Source organism: Felis catus, chromosome E2 (genome assembly GCF_018350175.1).
Source record: "Felis catus isolate Fca126 chromosome E2, F.catus_Fca126_mat1.0, whole genome shotgun sequence".
NCBI lineage: Eukaryota > Metazoa > Chordata > Mammalia > Carnivora > Felidae > Felis > Felis catus.
Window position 1 is genome coordinate 51,023,576 of NC_058382.1, and position 16,784 is coordinate 51,040,359.

General features: G+C 41.0%; 2 long non-coding RNA genes across 11 annotated transcripts in view; one reads left to right on the plus strand and one right to left on the minus strand.

The window, feature by feature from the left end:
• LOC109494948 overlaps positions 1-16,784 on the minus strand; it is a 415,303-nt gene that overhangs the window by 254,901 nt on the left and 143,618 nt on the right. The window lies entirely within an intron of this gene.
• On the plus strand, positions 7,477-14,244 carry LOC123382341. Its single transcript, XR_006590594.1, has 3 exons — positions 7,477-7,621; positions 11,825-11,901; positions 13,348-14,244. It is a non-coding gene; the product is annotated as an uncharacterized LOC123382341 (long non-coding RNA).

Genomic DNA, 16,784 nt, shown 5'->3' on the forward strand with positions numbered 1-16,784 from the left:
AATTTGTACTATTGGGTGTTCTTTCCTGCTTCAATGTTTGATAGAATCCAACAAGTGAGACTCCTTCTGTTTTGAGTGTGCACATCTGTGTGTATCCGAAGGTTTTTTAGAACATATGTGTATCCGAAGGTTTTTTAGAACTCAAATCACTTAATGTGTGTGTGCACGCACGTGTGTGTGTGTGTGTGTGTGTGTGTGTCTGTCTGTCTGTCTGTCTGATTTCATTTTGTGTCAGTTGGGTAAGTTCTGGCTTTTATGTTTTTATATATTTTGGGTTTTCAGATTTATTGGCATTAAAATGTTTGTAATGTTCACTTATCTTTTTTTTTCACTTATCTTTTTAATATCTGTAGGATCAACAGCAATAGCTCTTCTCTTATCCATGACATTGAAAGTTTATGGTCTTTCTTTTGTGTGAAACCCTTCTCAAATGAGTTTCCATGAGAATGTTAAGGCCCAAAATACCCAATGAATGTAATGTATTAACTGATCTATATACTAGAATGACAGCAACTATGGACCATCTTTGGGACAATTAAAACAGTCCCTACATTGTCCCTACTGTTTAATTCTCTCATGGAAATTTGCTTGATAAAGTCTCCTCTAGGATATATTTCCCTTAACTTATCACAGTCTGTTCTTCACATAAAATACAAAGACACCAAAACAGTGGAGTCCCATTTGGCACCATCATTTGTGGACTGTCACATTTTTATTCCACTATGATCCTGATAAGATCATATTATCTTGTTTAAACACTTCTACTTCTTTGAAAAAATTAACGGAATAAAAATATTTTATATTTTCCCACATATTTACAATTTCTTTTCATTCCTACCTAGAGTTGTTAGCTTCCCGTCTTCGGTCACTTGCTTTTTATCCAGAAGAATCTACCATTTCTTGGGGTCCTGATCTAAGTGTTTTCATTTATCTGAAAAATGTCTTCATTTCACCTTGGTTTTTGAAGGAGGTCGTTGGTCTACGTAAAATTCCAACTGAACGTTATTTTCTTTAAGCATTTTTTAAACGTCACATTGCCTTCTGATTTCTTTTGGTGAGGAAATCAGTCGTCATTTTATATTTTTGTTCCCCTTACGTAACGTGTCATTTTTCTTTTGCTGCTTTTAACAGTTCCTCGACATCTTCGGTTGTTAACATTTTGACTGTCACGTGTTCGGCTGAGCTTTTCTTTGCATTCATCCTGTTTGGTGTTTGCTAAGCATGATGGACCGATACGTCTGTGGTTTTCACCAAACTTTGGAAACTTAGCCATTGCATTTCCCTCAAATACTTCTTGTCCCATTCTTTCCTCCTCTCCTGGGGCTCAAATTGCACATATGTTATATCACTTGATATGTCCCATGAATCACTGAGGGGCTGTTCAAATCTTTCATCTTGTTTCTCTCTGTTCTTCAGAATAGATATTTTCTTTGTTAGATCTACAAATTCACTGACCCATTCTTCTCCTACTATCAGGATATTCTTACAGCCATCCAGTCAATGTTCCATGTCACATGCTTGACTTTTAAGCTCTAGAATCATTTGATTCTACTTCAGAGTTTGTAATTCTCTGCTTAAGATGTTCTCATCTCTCATTATGGCTGTAATTCCCTTTAAGTTCTTGAAAATACATTTATAGTATGTATTTTAAAGTTTTTACCTCTCAATTACAGTATTTGAGTTATCTTGTCATGAGTCATTACATACTCTATCTTTTCTGGATTTTGTGTCATATTTTCCTATTTCTACACATGTCTAATTTTTTTGTATTATATTGAAGATACTGTTCACGATATGTTAGGGACTCTGGAATCTGGTTCTCTTCCTTGAAGTGCTGATTTCTGTCTTAGCAAACAGTTAACTTGGCCTAACTTAAACTTCCACCACTGTCTCCCTGAGTTAAAATCTCTGCTTAGTTCTTTCAGGCTTTCTGCTGTTGCTGGCAACTTTGGTGGCATCTCCCCTATACATGCAAAGTTCAAGGGTAAGGACAAGGATTTGGGGGCTTCCCTTCCATAGGTTCCTTCTTTCTGGGATTTCTCACCTCCTGTCCTCGCAAGTAAGAATCCTCTAACTCCCATTTCACTGACTGTAAACCAGCAAGACTGTGGCTTTCTTCGCAAGGTCTTGGTCCGATATAAAACATAATTAGCAGAACCCATCATATTCAGAGAATTTCTTTTTTCTTTTTTTTTTTTTTTTTAATTTTTTTTCGACATTTATTTATTTTTGGGACAGAGAGAGACAGAGCATGAACGGGGGAGGGGCAGAGAGAGAGGGAGACACAGAATCGGAAACAGGCTCCAGGCTCTGAGCCATCAGCCCAGAGCCCGACGCGGGGCTCGAACTCACGGACCGCGAGATCATGACCTGGCTGAAGTCGGACGCTTAACCGACTGCGCCACCCAGGCGCCCCCAGAGAATTTCTTTTTTCAAAGACCATTTACTTATCTGTTTCTGACCACATTTGGTCATTCTCTAGTCCACTCAAATATTACTTTCTCATATTGGTTTAGAGTTATAATTGCTATCTGCTGAAGTATTAGTCTAAGACAAGCTACTTAGTCATTACTAGGAGTCATTCATATACCTTTTTTTAAAAAAAATGTTTTTGAGAGAGACAGACAGAGAGAGCGCATGCATACACATGAATGGGGGCGGGGTAGAGAGAGAGAGGGACAGGCGATCTGAAGCGGGCTCTGCACTGACCGCAGCAAGCCTGATGCGGGGCTCAAGCTCACGAACTGTGAGATCGTGACCTGAGCCAAAATCAGATGCTCAACCGACTGGGCCACCCAGGTGCCCCAACATAGACCCCATTTTTATAGCCTTACACACAGAAGTAATTCAGAGGATATTTTGTTGAGTGGATTTAGGTCTTCCTAGGACAGTCTTGTTTTTTTTTTTTTTTTTCCAATTTTCTGATTTAAAAAATAGGAGATTTCTATACCTTAAACCCTTGTGTTGCTCTTTATACTCTGATCTGTCCCATTTCTCTTGCCTGTATTCTTTTACTAACATTCACCTGCCATCCTTCCTCTCAACTCTTAGCTCGCCAACGTATCTTTCATAATGGCTAATTTACATGTCTAAAAAACGCAACCATGATGATTCCCAACCTCACCTCAAATTAAAAAACCTTTGTTAACGATCATAGCCAGAACAAAAAAGACACCTGATTTTTAAAGTTAGTAAGTCATGTATTGCCTCCCCAATTCAGATTCCAAATGAACTTCTCTCTCTTTTATGCCTCACACACCCTGAATTCAAGCCACCCCGTCCTACCTCATTCAATATATCCTGTATCCTCCCCACTCCGCACCCTCCCTCATCATTTCCTACTCGCCAAGTATGCTAATCTTCTCCAGTTAAAAATAACATTTCCCCTGTAAAGCCTTGGAATTAATCATACTAGGGACTGAATAAGCACTTTTGAGCCCTTATTAGGCTCCTTTATCATATTCATCTTCTGTCTTGTAGTTCAGCACAATTCTCCTCCCACCTTTATAAGCATCTTGTAGGAAGAAATTACATTTTATTAATCTGTGTTTCCAGGATAGAGCTACGTGGATGGTCCTGCCGATTCTCTGATGCCACTTCAAAGTGGCCCCCTTCACACAATCGGACCCCAGGGAGCGCCACCACAGAGCAGAAGACGAATACCCGCTCCCACTCCAAGCGGGAGAACTCATTTGGTCCTTCACCGTGCGTGTTCAGCAAATGCCCGCTGAACACAATTACAATGACTCACGCCACGTTTTAATAAAGTTAAAGGGACGTGATGACCCCTCTCCATGTCCCGCATCTATCATATTCTCAGGCCCCACATATCTAATAGATATCCTAGAAATTATTACTGCGCTCTTTACCATCTCCTGGTTTATCGAGTTGCCAACTTGAAATATGGACATTCAGACAGCAAAGTTTCACTGCCGGTTTGTCTCCCTTCCATCCCAAGCATCGGTATGGCTAAAAAAAAAAAAAAAAAAAAAAAAAAAAACAAAAAAACAACAACAAACAAAAACCGAAGAGCTCGGTTTCCTGTCTGGATCTGGTCTTACCCAGACACACAGTTCCGAGTATGTTCCCAGCTGAAAGTAACCTCGTGTTCAGGGAAACTTTAAAAGCAGAAAAGGTGAGACGATGAAAGAAGTTAATGCTTCACTGAAAAAAATAAAAAGGCATCACCAAACCTGTTCAACTTTTTGCCACAAACAACAGACACCAGGAAAAACTAAAGCACGATTAGCAAAAGCAATCTAAATGCATTTCCCCAGCCTCCTCTGCGTGAGAAGCGGCCACAAGCCCAGTTCTTCCCCACAGGGTAGACACCAATGACCCATCTTCCTGTTAAGAGGGAGAGCTGAGGCTGGTGTCCCTGTCCCTTTTCCTTTCATCGGTGAAGGCAGACAGAGGATCTGCAGCGCGGGAGCATCTACTCTACAAACAACACAACACCAAACAAATCCGACGAGTGTCAGCTTTTACGCGATTCAACAGTTGAACTAACTCCAACAGCCACTTCCCCCTGGAGCTTTCCGTTGCAGGAGAAAAGTAAACCTCGATTTGCTGAGTCGATCGTATTCAGGTCTTCTGTCACTTGCAGCGATATCCATTTCTAAATGAACAAAAATGTGACCTAACAGGACCTGAGTTGTCTTGTGCCCCAAACACTGTCCTCAGCGCTTCTGTTCATTTTCTTTAATCCTTCTGTTAATACATCATATCTCCGTCTTTCGGTTGGATAAATTGAGACTCAGGAAATGCAGCGACCAAGCGAGTAGTGAAGAGTATGGACTTGGATATCAAACACACCAACACTCAACCCCTGGAACTTGCCACTTCTTATCTAAGTGACAGTGAGCATGGCATCCCTTTAAACTTTAGCTTCTTAATCTGGAAAGCAAGTCCCTTTTTATAAGGTGGTTTTGGGGACGAAGGGAGATAATGTACATAAGGTGCCAAAGAAGGACATGACACCTAATTAGTGACGAAGAAATATTATCCATTTTCATTATTTTTCCTACTCCTATTTCAAGTATTAGCTACCACGCGGCAGAGATAGGAAGTGATGGAGAGCTACTAATAATAAAAATGACAGTACCTATCAATAAATAATCAACGGCACAGGATTCAAACTCAAGCTTCTTTAACCCCTTTACATGGCTCTAACTTCTCCAAGATGCCACAGGGATCCAGCTTGCTCTCTGCCGTGGCATTTTATATTTCTATAGCCAAGATGTTTGGGAGCTCAGAATGTGGCAGAATGGCACCTTCGATATTTAAGTATGTGCATCTTTTGGTGTTTTCTGATGTCTTTCTCTTCAAAGAAATGTTTTAAAAATCAGAGCCAGCCTTAAACCCTGAAAATTACTTTGTATGCCTAGATGCATTCATGATACACGCATCTGCATGCACAGGCAGGCCTATGCATAAGTATCCACCTTAACCCAGGGCAGCCACAGGGAGGATGGTGAGAACTGCTAGGGAGGTCCAGGTAACGAATACCCTATGTCCAATGAGAATATGATCAATCTGCTACCTGAGTCTACAATGATGGCAGGCGGCAGGAGGGATGACGGTGATGGCACATCTTACTTTTTATTCTTCTTCATAAGGTAAAATGTGAGACACGTGAGGCTGGCTACACGTTTGCTCTTAAACCTATGAGGAGCACATGTTCCAGTGTTTCACTCAGCGTGGAAACCATAACCAAGCTAAAGTCAACGAGAATTTCAAATAGGATTGGAAATCTGGTCCGTAACACCACAGCCAAGGTGCTCTAACAAGTGTTTTTAGTGAATTAGAATATCTGGGCATCTCTTTCCCCTTAGATTTCTAAAAAGATGATTTATAGAGGAATAAATTAAATCGTATCAATAAATAGTGATGCTTCTCTGACCAATTAAAGTTGCCATCTGCTTAGGTTCTTTAGAGAATTCCCCCAAAGAAGTCACCTTACGGTTGATTTATGCTATCACGGGAGCTTTGCACCAAAGAGAAACCACAAATTCCTTTTCTTCCGACTTAAGAAGTATCTTTCAGTGTGAAAGGCAAACTTCCTAAAGGCAGAACTGATGAAGTGGCACTTTTTTGAAACTCTGATTTGTAAGATCGCTAAGATCCAGTCCCTAGAAACGAGGCTTCACTTGGTCTCACATCTGTTGAAAATAAATGCAATGGAAATCTAACTACAGGTCACGAGACAGACCTCACTCACATGAATAAACATTGCTTGACAGAAGCCCCTAAGGAAGGCTAAGAGGAGGAATGGCACCCGACTCTGAAACCGAGCGGGGGGCTGGGTCTTGGCTTTGGAGCAGGTCAAGGGCGGGTTTCCGTTCTCAAGGCCACTGCTAGGCCATATGATCGGGCAAGTCCCTCGGCTTACAGGAAGCTCCGTGTTAAGTACACATGGCCGCCTACTCCCTGAGATCACAGAAATGGCTGAATGAGACCCCTCAGCACAGGGCTGGGCCCACAGCATGGGCTCCAAAATTACTCTCTGTGTGAGTAGAAGTAAACAAAAAAGCCTTGAGAACTATTACCTCATGCGTACAAAGCCTTTCGTAAATGTGGACTGCCAAAATATATGATGGTGAACATACAGTAAAACTCCCAGTAAAGACTGCCCGGCCTATTTGTATAAATGGATACACACAATTAAGCCTATGAGCATAAACGAGTCCGTTTCCTTCTCGGGAGTGCCTCACATGACGGGATGGACCGGCCTTTACTCTTGTCTATTATTCACAGTCTTAGTAAATTTACGCTCCCCCTCTATGAACATAAACAAATATTAAAAAAAAAAAAAAAAACAATTTAACAAGAGAAGCCTTAGTCTTTTTCTCATTTTACAATCACTGGGTCACAGAATGGAACTTAATTCTCAAAACAGCCTGAAAAATAATTATGAGAGTAGCTAATATGTACGTACTGGTCACTGAGCAAATATTCTACCAGTTAGTAATCCCAAGTCCTACGAGTGCTTATTATAAATGAGCCCTTTCCAGGTGGGGAACCTGAGAAACAGAGGAATTGAATGGTTTCCCAAAGTCTTATGACTATTTATCGGAGAAGCCAGCATTCCACTGGCTCTATGACAGCGCCCCGAAAAGCGTTCGGCTGAAACCAGTGACAGCAGAGGCCTCTCCTCCCTTTTCCTCGCGCTCTCCTGTCAAATCAGGCAAAGTTCTGAGGCGGAACCTGGCGTGTGGAACCCGTCCAGTCGGCGGAGAGGACCGTCCTCGGTTCATCAGGGCCACGTCTAATGCTGTCCCGCCGCCCGTGGCAAGTTGGATCACTTCACCCAATTATGAAGGAACTGCGAAGAAGCCCCCTGGGTGAGAGCTGGGACAGTTGGATCTAGGAAGTTTGTATCAGTAGTAAAAGCACCTATTTTGGTCTCCGGCTGTCTGACTTCCGTTTCTATCTTTCGACCAGCTCCAGACTCAGGAGGGGAAGAAATGAGGTGCCATTTACCCCTTCAGAACGCCAGCATGCTTCGGAAAGCAGTTAGCTGGGAGATTTCTTCAGTTGATAGATGAGATTCTGGAACATCTATCTGCCTATCCTCTCCGAAGTCAAAGCCCTCTGCCCTCAGAAATACGTAGCCTACCAGGTACTTACTATCCCCTCCATCCCACAAGGATTATCAACCAAGAAAATAGTATCAGAGGCTATATAATTCTGGGAGGAGATCTGAGAAGGTACTAGCTAACAACAGCAGGGGTGTCTTCTCAGCTGGATAGGAGGCAATAAAGCTCAAAGAGGAGAAAAAAAGTGATGAAATCTGCTCCAGGTGCCTGTTTTATTTTATCTTAAGTTTATTTATTTTGAGAGAGAGAGAAAGCACGGAGGAGGGACAAAGAAGAGAAAATCCCTAGCAGGCTCCACACTGCCAGCGCGGAGCCGATGTGGGGCGCAATCCCAGGAACCCTGAGATCGTGACCGGAGCTGAAATCAGGAGTCAGACGCTTAACCGACTGAGCCGCCCAGGTGTCCGCTAGGTGCCTGTTTTATTTTTTTTTTATTTTTTTTTTTTTCCATTTTTTTTTTTATTTTTAATGAAATTTATTGACAAATTAGTTTCCATACAACACCCAGTGCTCATCCCAAAAGGTGCCCTCCTCAATACCCATCACCCACCCTCTCCTCCCTCCCACCCCCCATCAACCCTCAGTTTGTTCTCAGTTTTTAAGAGTCTCTTACGCTTTGGCTCTCTCCCACTCTAACCTGTTTTTTTTTTTTTCCTTCCCCTCCCCCATGGGTTCCTGATAATTTCTCAGGGTCCACATAAGAGTGAAACCATATGGTATCTGTCTTTCTCTGTATGCCTTATTTCACTTAGCATCACACTCTCCAGTTCCATCCACGTTGCTACAAAAGGCCATATTTCATTTTTTCTCATTGCCACGTAATATTCCATTGTGTATATAAACCACAATTTCTTTATCCATTCATCAGTTGATGGACATTTAGGCTCTTTCCATAATTTGGCTATTATTGAGAGTGCTGCTATGAACATTGGGGTACAAGTGGCCCTATGCATCAGTACTCCTGTATCCCTTGGATAAATTCCTAGCAGTGCTATTGCTGGGTCATAGGGTAGGTCTATTTTTAATTTTCTGAGGAACCTCCACACTGCTTTCCAGAGCGGCTGCACCAATTTGCATTCCCACCAACAGTGCAAGAGGGTTCCCGTTTCTCCACATCCTCTCCAGCATCTAGAGTCTCCTGATTTGTTCATTTTGGCCACTCTGACTGGCGTGAGGTGATACCTGAGTGTGGTTTTGATTTGTATTTCCCTGATAAGGAGCGACGCTGAACATCTTTTCATGTGCCTGTTGGCCATCCGGATGTCTTCTTTAGAGAAGTGTCTATTCATGTTTTCTGCCCATTTCTTCACTGGGTTATTTGTTTTTCGGGTGTGGAGTTTGGTGAGCTCTTTATAGATTTTGGATACTAGCCCTTTGTCCGATAGGTCATTTGCGAATATCTTTTCCCATTCCGTTGGTTGCCTTTTAGTTTTGTTGGTTGTTTCCTTTGCTGTGCAGAAGCTTTTTATCTTCATAAGGTCCCAGTAATTCACTTTTGCTTTTAATTCCCTTGCCTTTGGGGATGTGTCGAGTAAGAGATTGCTACGGCTGAGGTCAGAGAGGTCTTTTCCTGCTTTCTCCTCTAAGGTTTTGATGGTTTCCTGTCTCACATTTAGGTCCTTTATCCATTTGGAGTTTATTTTTGTGAATGGTGTGAGAAAGTGGTCTAGTTTCAACCTTCTGCATGTAGCTGTCCAGTTCTCCCAGCACCATTTGTTAAAGAGGCTGTCTTTTTTCCATTGGATGTTCTTTCCTGCTTTGTCAAAGATGAGTTGGCCATACGTTTGTGGGTCTAGTTCTGGGGTTTCTATTCTATTCCATTGGTCTATGTGTCTGTTTCTGTGCCAATACCATGCTGTCTTGATGATGACAGCTTTGTAGTAGAGGCTAAAGTCTGGGATTGTGATGCCTCCTGCTTTGGTCTTCTTCTTCAAAATTCCTTTGGCTATTCGGGGCCTTTTGTGGTTCCATATGAATTTTAGGATTGCTTGTTCTAGTTTCGAGAAGAATGCTGGTGCAATTTTGATTGGGATTGCATTGAATGTGTAGATAGCTTTGGGTAGTATTGACATTTTGACAATATTTATTTTTCCAATCCATGAGCAGGGAATGTCTTTCCATTTCTTTAAATCTTCTTCAATTTCCTTCATAAGCTTTCTATAGTTTTCAGCATACAGATCCTTTACATCTTTGGTTAGATTTATTCCTAGGTATTTTATGCTTCTTGGTGCAATTGTGAATGGGATCAGTTTCTTTATTTGTCTTTCTGTTGCTTCATTGTTAGTGTATAAGAATGCAACTGATTTCTGTACATTGATTTTGTATCCTGCAACTTTGCTGAATTCATAGGTGCCTGTTTTAAAATGAGCAAACTCTGCTCAATCAATCGTAGCTTCATTACTTAATTTGCTGATTCACACTGGACACCTTAAAGTCTTGGGTGCTTAGTTTCCTCGCCTCAAAATTAACAGTGACACCGTCTATCTCTTAAAGTTGTTTCAAATATTATTATTTGAAAATATTATTTTTCATACATGGTGAAGCCAACAGAGCAGAGTGACCACCCCAGAAAAAAGACTGTGTTGCTCACAGATGCCAAGAGGAGGGGGCACGCCATACCAGGGTGTGGGGGCTGGGGGGGGATGGAGGTGGGCTGGGGAGTGGAGGGGGGGCACATGGAGAATACCAGAGTCCCCCAGGGAGTAGAGGCAATGAAGGAAAAATGCGGCGAGAGGCTTTAATGTGCTTTCTGCAGGGAGGAACAGGAAAGCAGGTTTAGGATCGGCTACTCAGAATAATTTCAGCGGCTTCTGAGGCACAGAGGACTGGTACCTGGCCCTGGGCTACCTAAGGCAGGTGCACATTGGTCCAGGGTGTGAGAGCTCTGGCAGTTGGCTCTGGACTGGTTGTCTGAAGGGAACACTCCTAGAGGGGTCCTACTCTCTCTAGGAATTGACTAGTCCTGTGAGGGGCAATCTCTCTAGGGTCAGCAAGGCCCCAGATGTGAAAGAATCAGAAACATCTCGCTAACACATTCTGTTCTTCAATCACTCTTGCCTTATCCATTTTAAATAAAAATACATCCCAGGGAAAGGAAACGCAATACGTAGATACTGTCAATAACAATTCAAAACTTCAAGGGAAAACAAATCATACTGTTGTTTGAAATTTATCACTATCACTCTTATAAATACTGGCTTCTTCAATATTATGCTCCTTCTATACTTTCCTTCCCGAGAAGAGAATATGGTAAGTTGATGCTATTTCAGCACCATGACTTCCTTTCATCTAGTCCCAGGTCATGTTTTTTTGTTTTTTCTCCTATAATTCTCACAATTAATTTCAAACGAAAGAGGGGAGGGGATAAAATGTGCTTCGGCAGGATGATACGCTGGGTATGGGCAATATGGTTCCATGTGGACTCCTCCCCCTCATGGAGCCTACATCATGTAGACAGCAGGTGGTTTGGTTTTGCTGGATTCCAGCATCTGGACCAAACTTAAAATACTATACATTAGATGCTTTGCCCATTTGACTCCAGAACACCGGATATACCTGACACGGGACATCTTTAGAGAAAAAGTCCAGAATAATTACACACACTGTTCTTTTTTAACTAAATATGAAGACGGATAAGCGGGTGTTTAATTTTCCATCCAGAAAATCACTTGAGAACATGAAAGCATAAAGACTTGAGAATACAGCAGTGCAAGACATTTAAAGATCCTCACGCTGTTGATTCTTCCAGCGTAGAATAACATGAAGCCTTAATGAAGGAAAAGAAAATAAAGTTCACTTATTCTGACATTATTGCCAACCTTATTTTGATAAATAAGTATTTTTAAAAGCCCACAAAATCTAAAGCCACTAATTCTGCTCTGTAAATGTAAGAGATGCCAGTAGAATTTGATTTTACTTTACCTTTTGGATTTGTTTCTCCAGTACGGGTAAAGATAATTTTATATATTGATTCATTCTGCCACTGATTTTCATTATGATTTAGAAGTATGATCTCTAATACATAAGTCCAACCTGAATTATGAATACAATTCACACTTCAAAACTCTGACATTCCTTTATTATAGTACAAACAGTGAATCTATTCATTTTCCCACATAAGAGGCAAAAATGTAGCTAAAAGTCAAATGCACACAATAATTACATGCTCACTATGAAGCAAATCATTGAATTAAGGCTCACGTTGCTCATGTTTGTTATTGATCTAGATGGTTTCCAGACAATGTCAAATGACAAGAGGCTCAATCAAACTTGGAAGTGATAATGTGCCAATCATCTATCTTTCGTAAGTATCAGCTGACTGACCAAATATTTAAAAACATTTCAGTTATTCAGAACTCGCTACTGAATTAGATAACCATTTATGTGGATAATTTACTTGGAAAAATTTAGTTTCTTCTTGCCATTTAAGGTAGGTAGCCAATTCGTGTAGGGAGATAGTAGAGGGGAGGTTTTTCAGGCTTAAGGGGATTAAGAAAAACTTCTCCATTTTTCTTCCTCTTTATATTTTATGGACTAACTGATCCTAGACTGGCTTTATTTAGCACATCTGAAGTGCCAGTTTTGGAAACCTGAATTCCTCAAAGTGTGGCCACTCACTTGGAACTCCAGAGTTGACATAAGGATTATTTTGAGCTCAAGACACTGGAGGAAATTCAACATATGGAGAAAGAAGTCTTTCCGGAGCGTCCCTTATCTGACTAAAAACAGACACTTCCAACAAATGAGGACGGTCTTAAATTCCCTCTTTGGGAATTCTACTCCAAAGAGAGAAACCTAGAGTCAAACGGCTATAAGTCCCCTCTCTGGGGGGAGTTTTATGACCCAGAAGAAAACGGAAAGACTACTCATATCTCTACAGTCAGACATTACCAAGAGCTTTCTTTTCTCCCATTTGTTCTCCAAAAAACCCATTTTTCCTAAAGACACCTCTTTGTTCTTCCCTTAGAAGCCATTCCTACCCAAGTTTGGTATATAAACCTTTGTATATAAGGTTATAAACCTTAAGTTTGGTATATAAACCTTTAACTTTAACCATTTAGCCACCGGCTGTATCTTCTGTTGGCTCTTGCGTGCACACAATTAAACCTTTTATTGAAGCAGGCTCTGCACTGACAGCAGAGAGCCCAAAGCGGGGCTCGAACTCATAAACTATGAGATCATGACCTGAGCCGACTGAACCACCCAGGCACCCCTCGTTCATCAGTTTAATTCACAGGTTGCAGGTATAGAACCTAAGAGCCGATGTTCCTGTTCAACAAAAGAATCCTATTAAGGTAAAACATTGTGTAATTCCCGGACTATGCTGTTTTAGAGAGGGGAACAGACTACAAAATTAGAAGGACATCAGAGAGGGTACTACTGTAATAGATCTCAACTCATTCATAATATTGTTGGGGGGTCTCATTCTCCGAAACAAGCTTGGGATGGGCCCTGGACCCTATTCTCATTGTACTGTGGCCGATCACACTTCATTTTTAATTCCTTTTGTTTTTCCTTGGTAGATGGTATTGATCCAAACATTTGACACTAAAAATGTTCAAGACTTGAACTATGAAAGTGTTTTCCCCTCAGGTACTTATTCCCCAGATGTGTATTCTGCAGAGTGAATACCCCTATGTTCAACTTTAAAATAAAAGTAATTTCACCCTCTTCCCTTCTCCTTCCCACACAGAGATTTTCTGGTATTTAAAGTGCAGCTAACAACTTTTCACTCTCTTGGAATTTTCAGTGGCATCTGCATGAAAATTAAGAAATACTTTGGGAAAGTCATTTAATTCTGCAAATGCAAAGCTAATCTCCGCTCATCATCGAAGCAGTAAAACATAAGAGATTTCTATAAGGAAAATCGCAATTAAAAAAAAAACCTTACAGAAGTGAATTATAATGAAGCAAACAATCTTGGAAGCAATACGTCAGTGGTGGAGCGACCCAATTATTTATTTTTCCAGCCAGGAATTTACAGCCACATCAGCCACAGATGCCACCGTCCAGCTGACCAGCCTGTTTGCAGCGACTACTGCGACTTCGTAGCTTTTTTCTCCTTCCAAGACTTCTGGAACTTGGCAGAAGACAAAAAGCTTCTGGTTGAGAAAATCAAATTGGAAAAAGGGAGAGCATTTAGCTTTTGAAGAAATATGTGTGGCCTTTATTCACTTTCATCCTGCAGAAGACGGTGATATTCCCAGCCTTTTAAAACGAACCCCACACCATCTGGCTTTCACAAACAGTGCCTCGTACATCTTCACTTTCTTCAGTGGGGAAAGATTCCTGCTCTCCCAGGACTGAGCAAACAAACTGACTTCAGCATGGTGGTGATACAGCTGACACGGACTGCCTGTATTATTTGGCACTTTTTCATCATGAAATTAATTTTGCAAATGCATCTTCGCCTATTTGGACTGTAAGTACATAGAAAGGGCTTTTCTTATCTTGTCTCTACTAGTACTAAACATCTCAACAGTACCCAAGTGTGAACAAAGTCAAGATCGAGTCATCAAACAAGGAAAATAATTCGCATTTGTGGCACTTATCCTGTATCTATAAGAAGCACTTCACTGATAACGCTTGCTATCGCAATGGCTTTCTAACTATTTCTTTTTCTTCAATACATAAACGATGCAAGAGAGTTTTTTGGTTTTTTTTTTTTTTTTTTTAAAGAGTTGATTTGGAGCCTAGAGGTGGAAAGTGTATTCTGATATGACTGGGAATTAATTTTCATCCATGGTCATTTTAAAATAGTACTTCAGAAGAAGCCTAGTTTCCTCTTCCGTGTCTGTGATGATTCAGAACCACGTTCAACATTCTAAAACCTCCCCCAGATGCTTTTCCTAACCTTAGTCTGAAATGTTAGGATTTCTTTCGCTCTCCCTTCTTTTCAGCATACTTTTTAAAAAACTAGCTAAATGGTTGATATTTATATAAAATAGAGAAATTGAATTAATTTCAATTAACTATTTGAATTTCTGGACCATGTTCCTTGGATTGGGATTCTGCTTGGATAGTGACCCACATAGGGACTGTGTTAAACAAAAATACTTTATTCTGTCTTCTATCTTCCTTTATTCTTTCTTTCTGACTGTGACCATCACATCCCGTTTCTCCGTGACTCCAAACTCTTTACTTTTTTCGAGAACTTATTCTTCAAGTTCTAGATGACTAAATGCGAAAGTTAATCATGTTTCCTCTTTCCTGATACCCCCAAATTAACTCCCCCTCCAAATGATTATACATTTTAGTTATATGACTTTATATTATTTCGAAATTGTTTTCAGCATTAATGTTGTGCTCTAAGCCCAGAATGTTACTCTAGGCTAGTCTGTTACATCTTTTATAAACTCAAAGACACATGATATACATTCTAATAGATATATCACTCATTGTGCTGCCATTTTCTCCTGCCGTTTTATGACCATAAGTTTTTGTTTTTGTTTTTAATTTTTTTTCAACGTTTATTTATTTTTGGGACAGAGAGAGACAGAGCATGAACGGGGGAGGGGCAGAGAGAGAGGGAGACACAGAATTGGAAACAGGCTCCAGGCTCCGAGCCATCAGCCCAGAGCCCGACGCAGGGCTCGAACTCACTGACCGCGAGATCGTGACCTGGCTGAAGTCGGACGCTTAACCGACTGCGCCACCCAGGCGCCCCTTATGACCATAAGTTTAAGCTCTCTTCCTATCTCGTATTAGACAAGAGATCTCATTTTAAGTGCTATGTACGTCACAGCAATTTTATATCCTTGAAATAAAGCAAAAATTGAAAGCATACAGGAAAAAGCAAAGCTACAATTTTATGAGACAGAATATAGTCCTTTCAGAAACTTTTGAAATATGCACACAAAATATAAGCAACAATGAAATTTGGATAACATGATAAAAAACTGGAATTTCTTAATCCAATGAAGAAATGGGCAGAAGACATGAATAGACACTTCTCTAAAGAAGACATCTGAATGGCCAACAGGCACATGAAAAGATGCTCAACGTCACTCCTCATCAGGGAGATACAAATCAAAACCACACTCAGATACCAACTCACAACGGTCAGAGTGGCTAAAATGAACAAATCAGGAGACTAGAGATGCTGGAGAGGACATGAAGAAACGGGAACCCTCTTGCACTGTTGGTGGGAATGCAAACTGGTGCAGCCACTCTGGAAAACAGTGTGGAGGTTACTCAAAGAATAAAAAATAGATCTACCCTATGACCCAGCAATAGCACTGCTAGGAATTTACCCAAGGGATACAGGAGTGCTGATGCATAGAGGCACATGTACCCCAGTGTTTACAGCAGCACTTTCAACAATAGCCAAATATGCAAAGAGCCTAAATGTCCATCAACTGAAGAATGGATAAAGAAGATGTAGTTTATATATACAATGGAATACTGCTTGGCAATGAGAAAGAATGAAATCTGGCCTTTTGTAGCAACGTGGATGGAACTGGAGAGTGCTATGCTAAGTGAAATAAGTCCTACAGAGAAAGACAGATACCATATGTTTTCACTCTTATGTAGATCCTGAGAAACTTAACAGAGGACCAAGGGGGGAGAGGTAGGGGGGAAAAAGTTACAGAGAGGGAAGGAGGCAAACCATAGGAGACTCTTAAAAACTGAGAATAAACTGAGGGTTGATGGGGGGTGGAAGGGAGGAGAAAGTACATGATGGGCAGTGAGGAGATGTTGTATGGAAACCAATTTGACGATAAATTTCATATTTATTTTTTTTTTAATTTTTTTTTCAACGTTTATTTATTTTTGGGACAGAGAGAGACAGAGCATGAACAGGGGAGGGGCAGAGAGAGAGGCAGACACAGAATCGGAAACAGGCTCCAGGCTCTGAGCCATCAGCCCAGAGCCCGACGCGGGGCTCGAACTCACGGACCGTGAGATCGTGACCTGGTTGAAGTCGGACGCTTAACCGACTGCGCCACCCAGGCGCCCCAATAAATTTCATATTTAAAAAAAAAAGTGAAGTTGTGAAGAGGGTAAGAAATCAGGGGGTAAGAGCGGCCCAAAGTCTCTGTGAGATGGAGACAAGGAGCAAAATTCATGCTTCAGCTTGGAAGACAAATTTTTCATCACTTAGTCCTCACCTGTGAGCTATCTGGTGTTCCTAAAATCTAAGACAGGACAAGTGGTGTAACAGGGGAGAGGAACACAAGTCAGATG